Raw genomic sequence first — 21119 nt, forward strand, 5'->3', positions numbered from 1 at the left:
AACCAAGCATGCACATGATAATATTTACATAAAAAGACCTCCAAGAGGCCAGCATTCAACATAGTTTGGATACACCCCCAGTGGGTGGAACTGCGAAACTTAACAAAAGATTGTTCAAAGACAACAAAGCAGGAAAAATAAAGACGGCAGGTCAAGCTGGCGGAGCGGCCGACTGGTTGGCGGAGACGGTCGCGCCGGCTGAAGGAGCGGCCGGCTGACGAACTTCGGCTTGGTCGCCGCCTTTCGCAGAGGGCACACTTCCACGCGCCTCGTTGCTGGAGGCACGGTCGGCCTGAGGTCGGCTGGTTGTTCCACCAGCCGGCTCGACGTCTCTGCCGTCGTCGTCTTCGTCTTCTTCGCCCTCGTCGCTGGAGGCGATCTCCTCCGCCGAGTCCTCGCCCACCGCCGGGTTCAGCCCGAACCACTCCTCCGGCTGCGCGACACTGTCATCATCAATTTCGGGTGCGAAAATGCTGATGTCGGTGCACTCGGCGATCGTTGAAGCCCGCTGGGCGATAGCCGGCCTCATCGCCTCCAGCTCCGCGTCGGCCTCCATCCGCGAAGTGCGCAGCTGGTCCAGGCTCAGCCCTGGGTACCAAGCCCGGACGAATTCCAACGCCCGCCCGGCTCCGAGGCGGGCCGCTGACGCTTTCCAAGCCTCGAAGCGTCCAACTGCGACTTCCAGCCAGTCGGCAGTTCGGCTCGGAGTGCGGGGGATCGTCTCGCCGGGCCAGAGGGCGGCCAGCACTTGCGCCCCGGCACGTTGGAGCCGGCGAAGCATCCGATGAGCCGGCTGCAACCATGCCTGGACAGCCAGAAGCTGCTCCTCAAGGGTCCGGTTTGCATCCGGCGCGATGTCGGCCCCCGCTTGCCGGCGCGCCTCGCGATGGGCCTCAATGCTTTGGGCGGAGAAGGCGGAGTAGCCTGGGAAGTAATCTGCAAGAAACAACAAGCAAGAGCTCAAGATAAGTCAAAAAACCCAAGCGGCAAGGGGCAGGGGAGAGCCGAGAAAGGCAGCTTACCGTCGATCAAGTCCTCGATCCGGCCGAAGCCTTCGTCCAGGCCTCGCTGGGTCTCAGACCAGGTCGCCGCCGCCATCTCATATTCCGCCATCAAGGCGTCTTCGCTTTCCCGCGCCGCCTGCAGGGCCGTTTTGTGGCTTTCCTCTTGGTGGCTAGCTTCTTGGCCAGGCGATCCCGTTCCTGGACCAAGGCAGTGCACTCGGCCTCTTTGGCGTAAAGGGCGGCCTTCGCTTCGCCAAGCTCCTTCCGCAAGTCGGCGTTGGCCCCTGAAGGCAAAGAAAAAGAAAAATCAATAAGAAAAGAGTCGTCAAGAAAGATTCGACCCGACTGCGCAGCAGTCGGCCCGAATCTCAGGGACTATACCCAGTGGGTGCGCTGACACGCCCCCATAGGAGACAAACAAAACCAAGTACTTACTTCGGTTGTCGGCCAGGTCGTCGGTCCGCCGGCTCAACTCTCGAGCCTGGGAGTCGAAGGCGGCAGCACGAAGGTTGTGGTATTCCTGAAAGTTTAGAAAGAAAGCAAAGTAAGGTGGCCGTCGAGAAAGATCCGACCCGACTGCGCAGCAGTCGGCCCGAATCTCGGGGACTACACCCAGTGGGTGCGCTGACGCGCCCCCACGGAACAAATCAAGAAAGCAAAGCAGCCAAGAGCGAAGGACTCACCCGGACAGTGGTTCGCGTCGACAAGAACTCTTGGTTGAGCTGTTGCAGCAGGGCGGCTTGAGCTCGTAGCCGGCTCCGGACCCCTTGAGCCGCCGCTTCCAGCTCGTCGGTCCCCCCGCTGGGAGTCCACTCGGACACGGCGGAGCTGGCCGCCTCCAGATCTCCGGTCGGCTGGCCTGCGCCCGCGGCTCGACGCAACTCCGGCGGAGCGGCGCCTCCTCCAGCACGCCGGCCCGGCACCAGCTGCACCTTGAGGCCGGCCCTGCTCTCCGGCTCACCTCCGGCCGGCTCCTCTTGCGCCGCAGATGATTGACCACCCTGGCCCGCTCCGGTTGGCGCAGCAGGCGGCACTCTCCCCGCCAAGGCCACGGGGTCCTCCTCCCTCTCCAACAGCGGCGGGTCTTGGATGATCTCCTCCGCCAAGGGCAACGGGGTGTCGGGGGCCACGGCTCAGAGAGGAACGGCGAGCAGCGGAGGCTGTCTGCGCGAGCTTTCCGCCTCCGTCTCTGTGGGAGCCGCCTCCCTCTGGGCCTTGGCTACCGCTTCGGTCTGCCGCCTGGGCGGCCGCTTTCTCCACCACCTCGCGCTCCTCCCGCGCTTCGCGGGCGTTCCGCTCTGTGGCCTCCCTAAGATCGGCGCGGGGGTCCACGCGGCGGGAACTCGAGGACCCTCCAGCCGGCCCCACGACGGAGCCGCCTAGGCCCCGCTCAAGGGAAAGCGGCGCCCTGTCCAGCAAGCGAGGAAAGTTAAGAAGAAATTCGAAGAAAAGAGAACAACAATGACGAGTGCGGCAAAGCAATTGAAGACTCACGCCGAGACCGCCTGGGGCTGTTTCACAGCCTTGCGGAAGCGGGCCGCCTTCGCGGCCGCCTCATCCCGCTTTGTCGCCGCGGCGGAAGGCTTGGACTTCTTCGGCCGACTGCCGAAGAGGCCTAGAGCGGCCCGGCGCTTCTGCGCGCCGCCGGCAGCCGGCGCGACAGACGAGCCCGCGCCCTGTTGGTCGACCGCCGGCTGGCGATGCGGAGCGACTTCGGCTTCGAAATCGTCCGGCCAGTCCTCGAAGCTCGCGGTGAACTTTGAGCCTCCGGGCTCGGCGCTGTCCCCCACGACGGCGTCTTCCATGGCAGCCGCCCCCAAGTCCGGGTCGTCAACATCATCCACCATGCGGTCGGGGGCGTATTGGCGTTCGATCCCTGCCACCCCGGCCGGTGGCGCAAGAAGAGGGTTCTGCTCAGAAAACTGACTGGTCAGAAGCCGGCCGACACGAAGCCGGCTGACGACAGAAAAGAAGATAAAGAGAGAAACTTACCACGGGTGGAGGATTTGCGCGAGAATATGTTGCCTTGCCGTATTGCCAGTCCCCACTGAGCTTGCAGTTGGCAATGTAGTTGACCATGAGCGCAACCTCTGTGTGGGGCATCTCCCATGTGCTCAGCCGACTTGGGTCGAAGCGGCCGCTCATTTGACACATCATATGGGGCCGGCTCTGGAGAGGAAGGATCCGGCGCTCCACGAAGGCGGCCACCAAGTCGGCCCCGCGCAAGCCTTCCGACTGAATCAGCACCCGAAGCCGGGAGATGGCGGCGTTCCCGGCCGGAGACAACGACCGGGATCGGAAGCTCCACGAGGGCTACCTCCCAGCCGGCGAGCCGGCTACGTAAGCCGGCAGGTTGATGTAGTCTTCTCGCTCGGCGACGTTCTTCACATAGAAATAAGATCTCTGCCAGACCTTTACCGACTGGATCAGGGGGATGGGCGGGAACGGATTGTTCTCACTCGCCCTCCTCATGGCGATGAAGGCCCCACAGGGGGCGGGCACGCCGGCGACGACTGTGCCGAGCTTGCTCTGGAAGAACTCTCCCCAGAGCTCCAGCGTGGGGAGCAGCCCCAAGAAGCCTTCGCAGAGGGAGACGAAGGCCGACAGCAGCATCACCGCATTGGGCGTGACGTGATGCGGCTGGAGGTTGTAGAAGTCGAGGAAGGAACGCAGAAACCCGCTCGTCGGGAAGCCGAAGCCGCGCAGGCAGTGCGAGCGGAAGACGACCCGCTCGCCCTCCTCCGGCGCCGGCGAGATCTCCCTCGCGGGCGCCAAGCGGACCTGTACGCGGTCGGCGCCGGGCAGGCGCCGGGTCTGGCGAAGGAACTCCACGTGATCTTCATGGACGTTGGAGCCGTCCCAGGAGCTTGACAATGCCATGGGAGCGAGGTGGCGTGGAGACGCGACGGCGCTGAGGCGGGAGGCTGCGGCGGCAGCAAGAGGAAGAAGACGAGAGTTAGGAGGGACTGAGTGGGAGGGAGCGCGCGAACCTCTATCGCTCCCCCTCCTCCCCCTACTTATAGGCTCACGTGGCGGAGCCGAGGAGGCGTGGCGTGGGGAAGCGTGGGGGTCGATCGTGCCCACTCCCCACGCCCCGCGATTATCGATCCTTAATGGCGAGACGAAAACTGCCTTGAGAAGGCGAGCGTCCCTGTGGGCCACGGGAGATCTGCGCCCGGACCGAGGCTCGCGAGTGGCGGGCCCGGGCCTGCGGCGGCGTCCCATCATGCGCGTGCGCTCGCAGGATCCTGCCGCCACGTGGCCGCGAGGGGGCCCGTGGTCAGCACGCAGGTCCCCTCTCCTCCCGCCTACACGGGGTTATCTGAAGTCGGCGTACGCCCGCAAAGCCGGCTCTTCAGGATAGGAAGCTGACCAAGCTTCTCGTCCCCCCGTTCACCTCGGAGCTCGATCAGCTTCGGGGACTACTGTCGGAGTAAATAGCCATGGGTAGCCTAGCCGGCTTCCCCTGGCACTTCTGAAAAAGTTACGAGCCCGCCCGGCTCTCAAGAATCCAAGACATAGGGGCCGCCTTCCCCTAAATGGCTGCGATCAAGGCCGGCTTTAGGAAGGCGGTCCGACTTTAACCCTCATGAGAGGGTCGACTCCAAGAAGCCGACTGTGAGAAGGCCGACTCCTTCGAGCCGGCTCCCCGTAAAGCAGTCAAGACCGTACCCACAAAGTTTGCACCCACCTAACGGCGGTGCGACGGGGCGTGGCTATAGAAGAACCTGCCACCCTCGAATCCCGGGGCACGCCTGGCACAGTGCGCCGTACGGGGTAGGCATAACCCGTCCGGCGCAGCACTGTAGCCATGTTGACCCTGGCCTCACCTACGACGGGCCGCCAGCGCGGCCCACAGGCGGTGGGGCCCTTTGCGCAGAGAGACAGCCGAAGGCGGCCACGCTTCCAACAAGCCGGCCCAAGACAGAGCCGGCTCCCCGCAGCCGGCTCGCCGCCTCCCTCGAAGAAGACGCCCCATAAAGGAGACAAGACGCGGTAAGGCTACAGCGATCGTCCGACAGGCGGCGGTACTGTAGCCACGCTTACCACGATGGAGCTCACGTCAACAAGATGAAGCCACAGTGACCGGCCGCTGACCTGGCCCCGGATAGTGGGGCCTACCTGTCAATCAAGGAGTTGGCAGCCGGCGGGACCCACCAGTCGGCGGGCCCCAGCAGCCGGCGCAGAAGCCAGCGAGCGCAGTCACAGACGGCTGGGCCCCGCGCCCAGCCGGATTACCATTGTACCCCCGGGGGGTAGGCCTATATAAACCCCCCGGAGCACCCATGCAAAGGGTTCGACCCTCTGCTAGCTCTAGACACCATACAAGGAGAAGAAGCAGGCTAGCCGTGCCCTTTCTTCCTCCTCCCCCCAAAAAAAAACAGCTCAAGGAGCGTCGTGTAGCTACTCGATTCATCTAGTGAACATGCGGAGACCCCGCAGAGCAGCAGTAGGGGTGTTATCTCCTCGGAGAGCCCCGAAGCTGGGTAAGATCTGCCGGCGTGCATGTCTTCGCCTCATCCCGCTTCCAGGCACCGGCGATGTCTTACTGGTTCCCACAAAGATAAGCCACCCGTTGGCATATGTCACACCCACCACCCGACATTAGTAGTTGCGGATGCTTGCTAATAGTTCCAATCATAAGTGCATAGAATTTCAAGTCAGGGATGACATGCTAGAAGTGGCCTCTCCCACATAAAACTTGCTATCGGTCTAGTAAAGTAGTCAATTGCTTAGGGGCAATTTCGCAACTCCTACCACCACTTTTCCACACTCGCTATACTAACTTTATTGCTTCTTTATCTAAAAAGCCCCTAGCTTTTATTTATGTGCTCTTTATATTCTTGCAAACCTATCCAAAAACACCTACAAAGTACTTCTAGTTTCATACTTGTTTTGGGTAAAGCGAACGTCAAGCGTGCGTAGAGTTGTATCGGTGGTCGATCGAACTTGAGGGAATATTTGTTCTATCTTTAGCTCCTCGTTGGGTTCGACACTCTTACTTATCGAAAGAGGCTACAATTGATACCCTATACTTGTGGGTTATCAAAGCCGTGCAAGAAGGAAGATGAAGGAGGAGAAGAAGAGGAAGTTGGAGGAGGAGCAGAGGAAGCAGGAAGCAGAACGGCTTCAAGGCCTAGAATCAGCACACGCGGACTTGGCACTCAAATTCCAGCGGCAGCAGTAGCAGATCGACTCACTTAGCCAGGAAAGGGGGTCTCAACAGTGGCGGCAGCTAGCGGATGATCCAGCATTAGATAGCACTGTCCCATCCATGCCGAGAAGCATCGTGGGTTCCGCCCCGGGCGATGCACTGCTGGATAGATACCCTGTGGATGACATCATGGAGAACACTAACTGTGAGCTACACTTCAAAATGAAGAACATATCCATGAAGGTGGCGGACGCCGTTGCTTTTACAAATCCCCCCGAAGCAACCTTCCATTGCAACCCGATTCCAGCAGGCTATGCTCGTGTCTTGGTTGATGAGGTGGTGGACCAATATTCGGGGCTAGAGCTTGACATTCCTGGAGGTGACGACGAGCACATACTGGGAGAGGCCATACATCGTATCATCCTATGGAGAAAGGATTGCATCATCTTTCGAAGGCCACCGACACCGCGTCAGCCGACTCCTCCTCGAAGTCTGCCACCGAGTCATCAGACTCCCACTCCTCCAAGTCCACGAATGCGTGAGCCGACTCCTCCTCGAAGTCCGCCACCGTGTCAGCAGACTCCCGCTCCTCCAAGTCCACCAATGCTTGAGCAGACTCCTGCTCCAACTCAGCCACGTCGGCCGTCTCCGCCGCCTCAACAATCGCAGAAGAGAGCCACCGCAGCTATGGTGCGTAGCGGTACGAGTCGAGGTAGTACAGGAGGTACAGGCGGAGGCAAGCGATATAAATATGGTCCAAGCCTCGCTCCTCTTCCTCAGAGGCCTTACGACATGACCGAGGATCAAAACGCAGCCATAGTGCAGGCCCAAGTGGATGCCCATTTTGGACCTAAACCGGCACCGCCGCCAAGGGAGAAAGTGCCTGAGGAAAAGATTGACCAGTTCATTCATATGGCTAGACCACCAGCTCCCAAGCCTGTTGACTCAGACTATGAGCGCCAAATCAAGAAGGCATGTCGATCACGACTACAGAAGGAGTCGATCTCGAGCTTGAGCCAAGCATCTGGCAAAAAATGCAGGAAAACTGTTCCCCAACTAGGAGAACAGGCGGCACAGTCGATCCCCCTGCTTGTTGTGCCAACAACACTTGAGAGTACCGCCGCTCTATATAGATGTGGGCAAACCGTTCCCTAGCTGGGCAATCTGGTAATAACCGAGGAGCATATAATGCAGGCTCAAATGCTCAATATCACTGTTGGACAACCCCTCGAGATCGAGCCCATGTCTCTGCTTAGAGAGGAGGAAATAAAACGGAAATATGTCCGCGGCCAACCTTTGGTCGAGCCCGAGGAGGTCAAGAACCTCCCAACGAGAATGTATGAATTGCATGATTGGTACATGAAAATTACCAAGAGTTCCAATCGAGAGTCCCTCATGGTGAAGGTCAAGGAAGAGCATTACTTCCATAAGCTAGCTCTGTGCGTTGAGTATTCAGAACTATTTCAGTTATTCAATCAAGATGCACTCGACAAATCTCTCGTCAGTTGCTATTGTCTGTAAGTGATTTCTTTCTGCAATTTAAGTCTCAATCTAGATTTAGTGCTCATTGATCGATCATTACCTGTAATTGTCCTCACTATATTCTTTTTTATGGTATTATGCAGGATGAAGATGTATGAAATGAAAAAAGCTGGACGCTATGGCATTGGCTTCATTGACCCAAATACCATTAAGGAATAGACATGGACATATGATTATTGTAAACAAGATGTAGAGAATAAAATGCTAGAGTTCTTGAAGCGCCTCAATAGCAATGAAGATATGCTACTTCCTTACAACTTGAGGTGAGTCACACTGTCTTGTAGTACAAATTTTGTTTTTGCTTACTAGCTAGCTAGATGTTAATAATAAAGTGTATAGGGTTTAGGGTAGTTGATTAGTGTTATACACATGCCCTTAATTAAGACATGCAAACGTGTGCGCATGTAGTTACGACTGGGTCTTATTAGACATTAAAGTTGAAGAAGGAAAAGTTGAAGTACTGGACTCACTACTTAAGAAAGAAAGTGACTTCACCATCGTGAAGGGGATACTCGACAGGTAATTTCAATCATTATTAACTATATCTCGGCCTATTTAGTTCGTCATTTCCTGATATCAACTATATTTAATAACCCATTTATTAATTTTCTTTGCCGGCGGGCAGGGCTTGTGCAAAGTTCATGAAGGTGACTCCAGGCAAATGGCGAAAAAAGTTGTTGTGGTATCGACCCAAGGTCAGTAATTAAGTAGTACTAACTAGCTATCATCTCTTTAATTCTTGTTTCAATACCATTAATTAATTATCATGATTGATTAATTATTATCTGATTAAATTCTCTTCTCGTAAAGGCCCTTAAGTAGGCGTCGGGACTGATGTGTGTGCATACTATGTTTTTGAGAACATTCGCATGGTAGCGTTTGAAAGGAGCAAATCTCAAAGACAGGAATGGGTACGTTTGTCAGAACACTATTCACAATTTTTGCATGATTATCGATATCTAGTCACACAACTAATACACATGCATATTGATCTCCTTCTTAACAGTTCAAAGAGGTGTGGGACAAGCTCCTAGCAACGGAGCGCATACGAGCACTTCAAGAGGAAATAGCGGGATTTTTGCTCGACCAGGTCATAGAACCCAAAGGAGAATACTATTACCCTCTACCACCCCCATGAACCACTCCCAATTGTCATCGTGCTCCGAAGGCACCAAGGCAACATGCAGGAGAAATTGTATATATACATGTGTATGTGTATAATGGTGGTTGTGAGACATTCGATTATATATATATGTATGTGTATATATATATGATCAGTTTTACGAGAAATTTTATTTATATATATGCATAACGTGTACAATATATAGTATCGTAAAATACCAGCAAACAAAAAAGAATTAAATGGAAAACACAAAATTAAAGAAAAAATAAAAAATAAAACAAAAACCACCCAAATATTTTAGTACTGGTTGGTGTTACCAACCGGTACTAAAGGGCTCCCCCGCCTCCGGCGCTGGCTCGTGCCACGTGGTGGCCCTTTAGCGGCGGATCGTGCAGAACCGATACTAAAGGGGGACCTTTAGTCCCCACTCTTTAGTGCCGGTTGCAGAACCGGCACTAAAGGCCCTTACGAACCGGTGATACATTCCGGTTCTGCACTAGTGACTGGTGGGAATTTTTCATTATAGAACTTGGCTTGTATATTCCAATGATGGGCTTCCTCAAATGCCTGAGGTCTTCATGAGCAAGAAAGTTGGATGCACACCCACTTAGTTTTCATGTTGAGCTTTCATACACTTATAGCTCTTAGTGCATCCATTGCATGGCAATCCCTACTCCTGACATTGATATCAATTGATGGGCATCTTGATGTCTACTATGCAACCTTCTTATTGTAGACGTTGTTTGGCCTCCAAGTGCAGAGGTTTGTAGGACAGCAGCAATTTTCCCTCAAGTGGATGACCTAAGGTTTATCAATCCATGGGAGGCGTATGTTGAAGATGGTCTCTCTCGAATAACCCTGCAACCAAATAACAAAGAGTCTTTTGTGTCCCCAACACTCCCAATACAATGGTAAATTGTATAGGTGCACTAGTTCGGCGAAGAGATGGTGATACAAGTGCAATATGGATAGTAGATATAGGTTTTTGTAATCTGAAAAATATAAAAACAGCAAGGTAACTAACGGTAAAAGTGAGCGAAACGGTATTGCAATGCTAGGAAACAAGGCCTAGGGTTCATACTTTCACTAGTGTAAGTCCTCTCAACAATGATAACATAATTAGATAATATAACAATCCCTCAACATGCAAAAAAGAGTCGCTCCAAAGTCACTAATAGCGGAGAACAAACGAAGAGATTATTGTAGGGTATGAAACTACCTCAAAGTTATTCTTTCTGATCGATCTATTGGCCCGATACATACCCGGCACCCCCAGAACACTTTCGGTGTCCGAATACTATCGTCCTATATATGAATCTTTACCTGTCGACCATTTTGAGACTCCTCGTCATGTCTGTGATCTCATCCGGGACTCCGAACAACATTCGGTCACCAAATCACATAACTCATATAATACAAAATCGTCATCGAACGTTAAGCGTGCGGACCCTACGGGTTCAAGAACTATGTAGACATGACCGAGACACCTCTCCGGTCAATAACCAACAGCGGAACCTGGATGATCATATTGGTTCCCACATATTCTACAAAGATCTTTATCGGTCATACCGTAATGACAACATGCGTTATTCCCTTTGTCATCGGTATGTTACTTGCCCGAGATTCGATCATCGGTATGTTCATACCTAGTTCAATCTCGTTGCCGGCAAGTCTCTTTACTTGTTCTGTAATGCATCATCCCGCAACTAATCTTTAGTCACATTGCTTGCAAGCCTTATTATGATGTGCATTACCGAGAGGGCCCAGAGATACCTCTCCGATACTCAGAGTGACAAATCATAATCTCGATCTATGCCAACCCAACAAACACCTTCGGAGATACATGTAGAGCATATTTCTAATCACCCAGTTACGTTGTGAAGTTTGATAACACACAAGGTATTCCTCCGGTATCCGGGAGTTGCATAATCTCATAGTCAAAGGAATATGTATATGGCATGAAGAAAGCTATAGCAATAAAGCTGAACAATCAACATGCTAAGGTAACGGATGGGTCTTGTCCATCACATAATTCTCCTATGATGTGATCCCATTTATCAAATGACAACACATTTCTATGGTTAGGAAACTTAACCATCTTTGATTAACGAGCTAGTCTAGCGGAGGCTTACTAGGGACACTATGTTTTGTCTATGTATTCACACATGTATAAAGTTTCCGGTTAATACAATTCTAGCATAAATAATAAACATTTATCATGATGTAAGGAAATAAAATAACAACTTTATTATTGCCTCTAGGGCATATTTCCTTCATATTATGCAAAACGCAGCCATGGTTGCAAAATGTTGTCGTGGCTGCAAAAAAAAATCCTAGCACAATCATTTTAGTGGCGGGAATTGCAGAGTTCCTTCCACTATGGCATACATCAACAGTGGCGGCGCGATGACCGCCACTGCTGACCTATTAGCAGTGGCAGGAGATTAGTGGTGGGCGCTTGCCCCAGCGATGCCAACCACTAATGGGCTTTTTGTGCCCGCCACTGCTAGGCATTCCTGAAGTAGTGCAAACATGGTTGTTACTGATGGCCACCGTCATTCATATAACCTCGACTGGACACACATTTAAGTAGCCACGTCAGCACTTCTGGGACCATATGTTAGAATCGTTGACTAGTCAAAATGTGGCACCGATTGTCAGCGATGCATTAGCGTCACCAAAAACTATGTTACATGACGAATCGCCTTATCTATGTTAATAGTCATGGTCATCACACAAAATAGGCTTCCATGAAGAAAACGGATCTATTACCAATGATATAATATTAGGTGACGGAAAACGTGGTACTGTCACAAATGTTTTTTGGTGACGTACATCGTGATGGCTGGAAACAGTCAGTAGCACATTTTTCGGTGATAAAAATCATTTTATGTGGCACAAGTGAACCATCTCTAAAACTCTTCCATTTTGTAGTGTAATAATGGTGGGCCCGGAGTGTATCTCTCTATCCTGGTGGAGCAAATCGTAGTCTTGACATATCGAACAACAAAACATACTTTTCTATTATACTCGACTGTCACCTTTATAATCACCCAGCTATAGCATGATCATTTGGTAACCAGAAAGTAATCATTGGATTTTCGAGTTTACGATATTTTAATGGTCTAAGGACTTAAGTAATCATTAACACTTTATACTAAAATCACGACAATGTGATCTCATAGTATTTCATAAGTTAGGTCTATCCAACACCGACATTGTGGCAATAATGTTTTCTCATTATTTTGAGCATCCTTGTTACATTTAAAATGATCATGGTAAGAAAATAGAACTATCAACAATACATGATCTAGTTCAGTGGCCTGACTAGGGATCTGATTAGGGTTTATCTTTCCACACATGCAAAAATACTTTCCTCTGAATCTCACATTCAATAACAACTGCAATTATACCACTAAAATATACACATAATTCTGAACATGGGAAACAACTTCATTATTGCATCTAGGGCATATTTCCAACAAAACCATAAAGCACATTTAGATTTAACCATAAATGATATTCATGTTTTATGATACTCTAAAACACCATCAAATATGGAGGTGAGAAAGAGGAAAGGTCCTCGAGGTCCATGGTGTAGCACTGAGATCAACCTATCCCCGATTTCTATATGGTAGGTCTCAAGTAGATGCTTCCACCCATTGATGAAGACGCATCCATCATCTGCTGAAGTCGAGTAGGTGCCTGTGAAGTTTGTTTTGTCATGGACAATGATTTGCATGTCACCATTAGCAGGCATTTGCGGAGGCACACATGGTCTTGGGATTTGCTATTGCAAATGAACACAATTGTAACATATTAAGCACTCTAGTTAATTTAAAAAGAGTATATGACTAACATGAAACCGAATTCAATTCTTACCAGGTACTTCTTATTAATGTTTCTCATGTTCAAGATGTGCGCTAGTGGCACATATGGTCCAATGGTGGTTCCGGAATGGTAATGCCTCACGCCGTCCTCGATGCCATCCAGAAATCTTATGACCTCCTCCATCTCTTCCCATGTAATTGTGGTGCCAGTAGTATAATACATGTTATCTACCATCCTCTGAGTTTCTCTTGGCACTAAGAAATAACCTATCCAATTTTATATATAAAAGATTAATTAGTTACAACTAGCAACTAATTTTGAATAACATAAAGTTTACCAAGTATGTTCATGGAAACTTAATTACATGGAGGAATAATTGGAAGCTTGTCCAAGTCCACCCAAATGTCACAATCAGCTTGTTGGCCAATATATAAGCATAGTTCCATCCCAACCTCGAAATTGTATGCTTTGGAAAATGATGTCCAATTAGGACAATTGAAACCGAAAAAGCTTCGATCTTTTTCATTTTGGATCATAACCTTGAAACAAAAGCCTTCTTTCGTCTTAAGGAAGGTGGTCGTGGTGGTCTCCTCATCCCTGGCAACCTTCAACTTCTTTAGTAGTTCACCCCTTGCAAAGCAGGGGATGCGCTGTGCAAAATTAAGGAAAAATAGAGTTCTACCTATTAGAGAAAAATCATAAGACATGCTTGCGAAAGAAATGTGGGAAATTATTCAAAAAATATACCGTCACAAGTTTGAAGTCCTCTGAAAGTGTTAGGTGGAAGTAATTATCGTCCAATCCATCCTTGTCGCACAAACCCTTAGTGTCTAAACAGTTTGGGCACTCCATTTGCTGCAGTGATGATGACATCCTTTAGATCATGTCATGACCTTTGGTAAAAATTGGATGTATTGATTGCTAGATATTTGATGAAATAGAAATGAAACAACGCTTCGCCAAAATGTTGCAACACATTTTGATTCCCTCAGATAGGCAACAAATCCCCCTCCCACCAACTGACATGATGGTCGGTACCACAACTTGTGTAATTCTCCTGGGTGGATGGTGGGGAACATTTCTTTTGTATTTTGAGCATCAACAGTTTAGACTATATATCAACAACTCATTGAAAAAGATAAGTGCATGCCTATTGGTTATTTCTATTGAACAAAAAAATTCATGTCATCGATTTCATGTATATCAAGATATACGGCTAGCACTTAATTAGCACTAGGACAAAGAAATGTTTCCCTCTTCATTCTATTTGGTTATGGATCCATCATGTGTGATGATGATTTGTTTGTTGTCCTATAGTGCTAATAATTGTTAACTGATCACACATGAGCGTTTGTCTTCAAATCTTGTTAGTCTTAGGACGTTTGCATAAATATTTCTTCAGCATATCTAATTTTGCATGCCAATATAACTTCAAAAGATTTGACAAGTTGGTGGTTATTTGAAATGCTAATCTTTAATTAGTACTAAGTCCATGTGTCACCAAAAAACATGCATAGTAGGAATTTAATTGTGCCACTACATGAGTTGCGCAAATCAGCACCTGCTAGGAGCGTTATGGAATCACTGAGGAAGTTATATAGCTACGGACCTAGCTTCATCGGTAGGGATGGGAAGAGGGGTCGGATGAGGTCTTGCGTTCTTTAGAATGGAGGAGCTCGGACAGCAAGGGCCTAGGCTCGAGGCCTGCGAAGGTGCTCGTGGTGGCGAGCTAACCGGGGCGCAGAGTGCAGAGGAGTTTTGGGCACGCGGCTCAGTCCAGAGTGGCGATGTCGGCCAACGACAATGTCAAGGGAGGCTACGTCTAGGACTGCTGATAGGGTTCGTGTGGGGTTGTTGAGAGAGAGAGGGAGGGAGGGAGAGAGAGAGAGGGGGGGTAGTTCTTTTAATTGAGGTGGTTGGGGAAAGTTGTATTTCCCGCACTACCCTTAATGTGAGGTATACCAATAGCAGGAAATCCAAGAGGACTGCCATTGGTAATAGCAATACTAGTGGGGGTGCTTTCAGCCGCGCGCCACTAGTAACTTTTAAAGATTTTTTGTTGAGACTTTTTGTATGGTTTAGTGTTTTAGGTTTACAACTAGGGTCCGATTTTCTTTATGGTTGAAGATACACTATTATAAGAATATATGTAAAATTGCGTTCTTTTTTGGAATAATTAGCTATTTTGTTGTCACTAAATGAATTTCTAGGTACTTAATAGAGGTATTAGCTTTTGATTTTGAAAACAGGCTAAATGAATTTTGGAAAAGATGAAACTTAGCATGATTTCAGGGTATGACCTATAGAGAGTGTGGTGAAAAATTGACAGAATTATGGAAAGTTTCTGATGCACTTTGCTTAGAAACTGGGGAAATATGAGAGTTTCGAAGACAAACTATCATGTTTGAAACGGAATTTCATTTTTCACTATTCCCACATGAAACTTTTTGTATGTTAAATATACTCCATTTCAAGTTCTATGTTAAACTTTTAGACCTTTGTAAACATAAACCAAATATGATGTATATGTATATTAAATGTGCATGAAAATGGTGCAAGAATCTCATTTAAGTTCTTGAGTATGTATTTAGGTCATATACAAGACGGAACTATAAACTCATAATTTGATATGACCTCAAAGTAGTATTCAGTTTCTAAGCAAGCTATACCATTACTCTTTCAAAAAAATTCGAAAATGAAACCACATATTGCACCCCCGAAAAAAAAATGTACATGTTGTATAATTACACCATGCAAGGTTTCATACTCCCTCCGTTCCTAAATATAAGTTTTTTTAGCCATTTCAAATGGACTACAACATACGGATGTATGTAAACATATTTTAGAGTGTAGATTCACTCACTTTGCTCCGTATATAGTCACTTGTTGAAATCTCTAAAAAGACCTATATTTAGGAACGGAGGGAGTACTTTTCATATATCATTCACTTTTTCTATAATACAAAAACATTTTTACGTAAAATTAGTTCTGTGTCAGAGTTTGCACATAGGCATGTTTGAAAGTACCTAAATTTTGTTTTATTAGACCTAAATATTTGCTAACTACCTTATTATGATCTTCCTTCTATTATTTGAAATTTTGAATATTCTAGCATTTCAAATTTGAATTATATCCAATGAAATACAAATTTATACATAAGAAATAAAATTTGGCAAATAATGAAAACTACAAAATTAAATCCATTTGTCATACAAATGCCCTAAAACTAAAACACTAAAAAATACACAAAACAAATAGAAATACAGAAATACCTAAATATTATAGTGGCGGAACGAGCCACTGATTTGGTCTGCTCCATGGCTAATATTGATCAAAATCTGGCCCATATTACCTGTGGCAGTCAGGGAAACGTGCATGCCACTGCTGGTATAGTTACAAGTGACGGGGAGCATAGAGCCCCGCCACAATAAGTTTCGCCCATGTATAACCTGAGACAAAATCGCTAGTGGCAGGTGCCACAAACCACTCTACACTGGTACTATGATAACAGTGGCGGGCAACTCCTTCCGGTGTTGATGGTATTTTGCCAGACTACCAGTGCAGGGTTCTAAGCATTGGCGCCATTAGTGAGGTCCCACCTATAAACACTTTCCTAGTAGTGGGATATATATTATATCTTTTTTATAATATGAAAATATTTAGAAATTAATAGGTGTAGTTATCGTTTTCACTAATTTCATGTTGCCTTGACGTTTTGAAAATCTGAGTCACCAAAAATTGCACACCATAAAGTAAAAGATTGCACTTTTTAAAGGTGTGCATAGCGGATGAATTATTAGATAAATTTTGTGTGTGCAGTTAAGGCTAAACATAAATATGTTCTTTCGCTGGAATATTATACAGTAAACAGGATACTAAGATGGGTGGATGCTAATCCAGAAGCCTAATTAAAAGTGTGGCTCGGATATAAGAAGAGTTCAGGCCATTGATGAATAGAGGTTTAGATAATTACCTTCTGGTCGTCGACCTGACAAGGCTTAATACGCAGGTAGATAAGAGCTTGCTCCTGCGCACGGGAGAAAACTAAGCAGCAGACTAAACAATTATGGACTGTGTTGTAGGATGGGAGGGAAAGTGCTGGAAGGAGGTGGCAACTATTTAAAGGGAGCAGCTGCAGAGCAGGTGGACGGTTGAAAACAACACCGATGCACGTATACCTCAACGTTGCTCTGCGTCGCGCCCGGGACATAAATGTGTTTGCTTGCCGCCTTCCCATCGGTACAGCTTGAATTTGGTCAAGATTTTGAGTTGTCCTACTCCTATCCTTAGACCAAACATCCCCTGCACTCAACCTCTCGTCTACTCCCTCCGTCCGAAAAAAATTTGTCACAAACTTATCTCTTAAATGGATGTATCTAGCACCTTTGAGGAACAAGCTTTTTAGACGCATGGATTATTTGCCATGCAATGTTTTTCCTCGTGGTGACATTGCACAAATTCATTTAGTTAGGCAGGCAACAAATACCCATTGGTTTCACTGAAACGATTAAAATGGCCTGTAACCCACAAACACGAGGCCAACGTATGTAAACAAAGTGAAAAATGTACTTAGGACATGTCCAACGCTATCCCCAGTAACGGACACGATACAGAGCGCGGGTCATCCAACTATGATCCAACCCTGTCCCAAACGTCCGCCCCCTCCACCGTGGCTTCGGCCATCTGCCGTTGCCTTACTCCATGCACAACGCACCTTCAGCCACACATGCATGCGCCTTCCGCCATTAGCATACATAGCATGCATACACCTTCAGCGATCCACAGAGATAGATGCACATGCACCTTCCGCCATCCACCACAAGCATACACACCGCCATTTCCGCCATCACATGCACATATGGCAAATGTCCCTAAAGTTTGCGGCGATTTTACCAGAATTCATAAATATATCGATCTGGAATATTTCTACAGGTTTATATCTCTTTTTATTTTATATCAGACTATGTTTTATTTGTAGAAATATAATAGGGATTAGATTGTGGAGAGATGGTTGGGTGGTTGTTAGCTCTGGTCGTGTAAACTGGTGTTTTTCTCGGAACTATTGGGTGTCCAAATCCCTCTTCTTTTGCTTATTGAACATGTTTGTTTCTTTCATTGCTTTTTTATTTATTCTGTCCTGGGTCTTTCTTTCATAAAAGTTGAATGAATGGCTCAGTTTGATGGAATAGCCGAGTCAATATAGAAGAAAAATTCTAACAAGTATAAATACGAAAATCTTTGTTAAGAGGGTTCATGCAAAGAACATGTTCCAAATCTTGATTTATCTAGTTTTCAAAATTTGTACTAGTAGCCTGATTTATTCTCGCATGCCACAAAGACCCATGAAAAGAATCCTGGAACTAAATGAGAAATCGATAAATTTTTTGAAAAGAGACACAATTAACTGTGTTGATATCTGTGCCACCCACATAATTTAAAGAGCTTAACTAATTAAGGGAGCATGCATAGTATATTCTGGCAAATATCGTCCTTGCCAAGGTTTTATGTTATTCCCAACCTACTCAAGTACAAACCATTCGGGCAGCCTTTCCATAGAGGTTCTAACCATGGAGCACTGAGGTCCCAAAATCACATAGTTTGCCGCTCCAAAGTTAACCTTGCCGCTTGGGTAAAACATTAGATGTTTACCTTAACATGTGGTTCATTGAGCGGATCCTACATTAGCTCCAATACTCTTATCTCTAACTAAAAAATTAAATGCTTGAGCTTGAGAAGCTTCTGGCTCGGTGGGTCCATAGAACTAACTCGAAGAAGCCGTATTATTGAACCATACAAGTGGATATAACCGATCTATTTGCAACCAAAGTACCAAACAATAATCCCGTACTCCATATCTAATATGTATGGGCGCATCTGCCATTGTCTTGTACAAAAAGGCAATATGTACACCAAAATCACATGATAATATATTGCTCCTAACCTTCTTGTGCATCACGTGCCTAGATCCTAAACCTGAGCGATGCCCTCGTCATTCTTGCCAACATCTGGATAGCACAGAGATATATAGTCGATGTGTGGGAGAGCATACTCAATGCGCAATTAAGCTGTTGTGTTCATCCTTATGCCTGGTCGATTTTTAGGCAGGTGAAAATAATCACTGCTTTAACAGAACATGAACCGCGTAAGACATGTGAATTGCTAATACTGATTTAATTACTACAACATATGGTTTCTGTCAAAATAACTGAACCTTCTATGCAGACTTATTTCCAAAATTAATGAATTGGATCTATTTTTTTGCTAGAATTAAGGTGCTGGCTCAATGTGTATATGCCTCGAAGTAGAAGATATAAGACAGAGTAATACAAAGGAGTACCACGTCCCCCTATATTCAGGCATTCATCAATCCCCGGGATGTGAGGCATCAATCCAGGCATTTATATGATAAGATGGAGAAATACCTAGGAGCGCCATGTTATCCCATGTCCAGCCATTCATCAGTATCAGAAGGTGGCTTCGGATGGATTGATCTTTTATCTTGTAAGGATTTGTTAAATAATACAGTAGTATAATAAAAATGGCTGTGTGCATCATTTGATGCAGAGGCCACCGCGGGTTCAACCTCCTTTATGGAAAAAAAGAAAGGCAACCAGTATACTGGCATGTCATCCTACTTGTACTGTACTACTATTTCACACCTGGGGTGTGGACCTATATTGTACTGGAGCACTGTACTACCAGTACTATCTCAGTAGATGTATCCATCGAGTATTATCTTAGAACACTATTTTCTTGACCAATATTAAACCTTGAGCTCCGAACAGTTCCATTCAATGTGGGCATTATACCATTCCAATTTCCAAACGACTATCTGTGCCACCGATCAACCAGATATACAGTATCATGGTTAAACAGGTCAAACAACAGTCCATACATCCACTATGTTAATCGTGGGATTTGCCACGATATAGGACAGTTTCATGACGCCCTCCGCCACTGATGCCAAGCTCCTGTTGAAGCCTCTTCGAGCCGCCCCTCCGTCACCGATGCCAACCTCCTGCCTCATCAAGCCGCCGCCATGCTCGCACCGGGTCCCTCGGAACGTCTGCATCCGGCATCCCATCCAATCTATTCCTACACGGTAGTGTAATGCAACTCGTAGTTGTGGCTTGCACACTCAGCTGCAAGGGAAGTTGTATTTCAAGTCATTCAGTTGGAGATTAAATCACATATTCAAAAGGCTCTATTGCAGTGATGTAATTTGAAACTTTCGGCTTAGAATAAATGTGTTTAATCTCCTACGTCGTGTCTCTCCACAACCTCTATTATCGTGATATAATTTGAAATCTTGGGCATAAACATCACAATTCTTCAAAGAGGACTAACTGTGTAGAAAAATATTTTTTCTGGAAAACAAAAACAAATATGTTGATCATAGAAATTTATGTACAATGTAATGGTTGGGCCACAAGTTGATGCATCCCTTTTGGCAATTTCATGTTTTTTGCATGATTTTAAACTGTTCACGGAAATTGACGCTATCAGACCGCTATAGCGGCTGGGAAGCCTCGGCGTAATGCTGTTGCCGCTGCTGCGAATTATCCGTAAAATCTTGCATGGGTGACATATTTCAACCATAAAAAACAAAAAAATGTTTAAACCAAAGGTAAAAAATTGTGAATCACTTGTCTAATCATACTATACTATTTCAATTGAGCTTAGCATGGTTAAATTTACATTTCAATTTTTATATGATGTCTTCTTGATTTGTTTGATTTTTTGTTGCTGAAACCAATTACTGGTGTAAATCAATAACATTAATAATCATTAAAAAAATATAGTTGCCATATACGTAAAAAATTAGGTGGGCTTTCTATTCGAACATAAAAGGCAAAAACTTTAATTCTGATTTTTTTTAGAGTCTTTGGGATTTGTTATATTTTTCACTGAGAGGAAGAGGTGTATTCATATTAATAAGCATAATAATATTGTTGTCATAACAAAAAAAAATCCTTGTCAACTCCAAGCTCTTATGTTATATGACAATTGTTTATATCATAGAAGTAACATATTAATACATTGCATGTGTAGTATGTGGGCGTGCCACTGTGCTAGTGAATAAAAAAATTACAAGTCATATATATATTTATTTACAAGGCTAAGGGGGCATGTGTGGGCTTACGTATCTCTAGCTCATCGGTCAATCCACATGTTGACTATGATTCCAATAATACAACTCTAGAAAATTGCATCTCAATGAAAAAGGGATACAAAAACAAATCTACACAATTGGTCTACTAGACAAACTGATGGCATCGTTTCGACGTTTCCTTTGCAGCCGTCAAGTTTGCTTGATGCACGGGTAGGGAGACTCTGATCCGAGGGCGGCATCTTCTTTGTCGTATTGAATCTGAGACTACAAGTTCTCCAAACACATGGGAAAATTGAGAGGCTACACATATGTGATTTGGTAGTCGGACACATGGATGGGTGGACCATGTGG

This window comes from Triticum urartu, chromosome 2, assembly GCF_003073215.2.
Source record: "Triticum urartu cultivar G1812 chromosome 2, Tu2.1, whole genome shotgun sequence".
NCBI classification, from domain to species: Eukaryota; Viridiplantae; Streptophyta; class Magnoliopsida; order Poales; family Poaceae; genus Triticum; species Triticum urartu.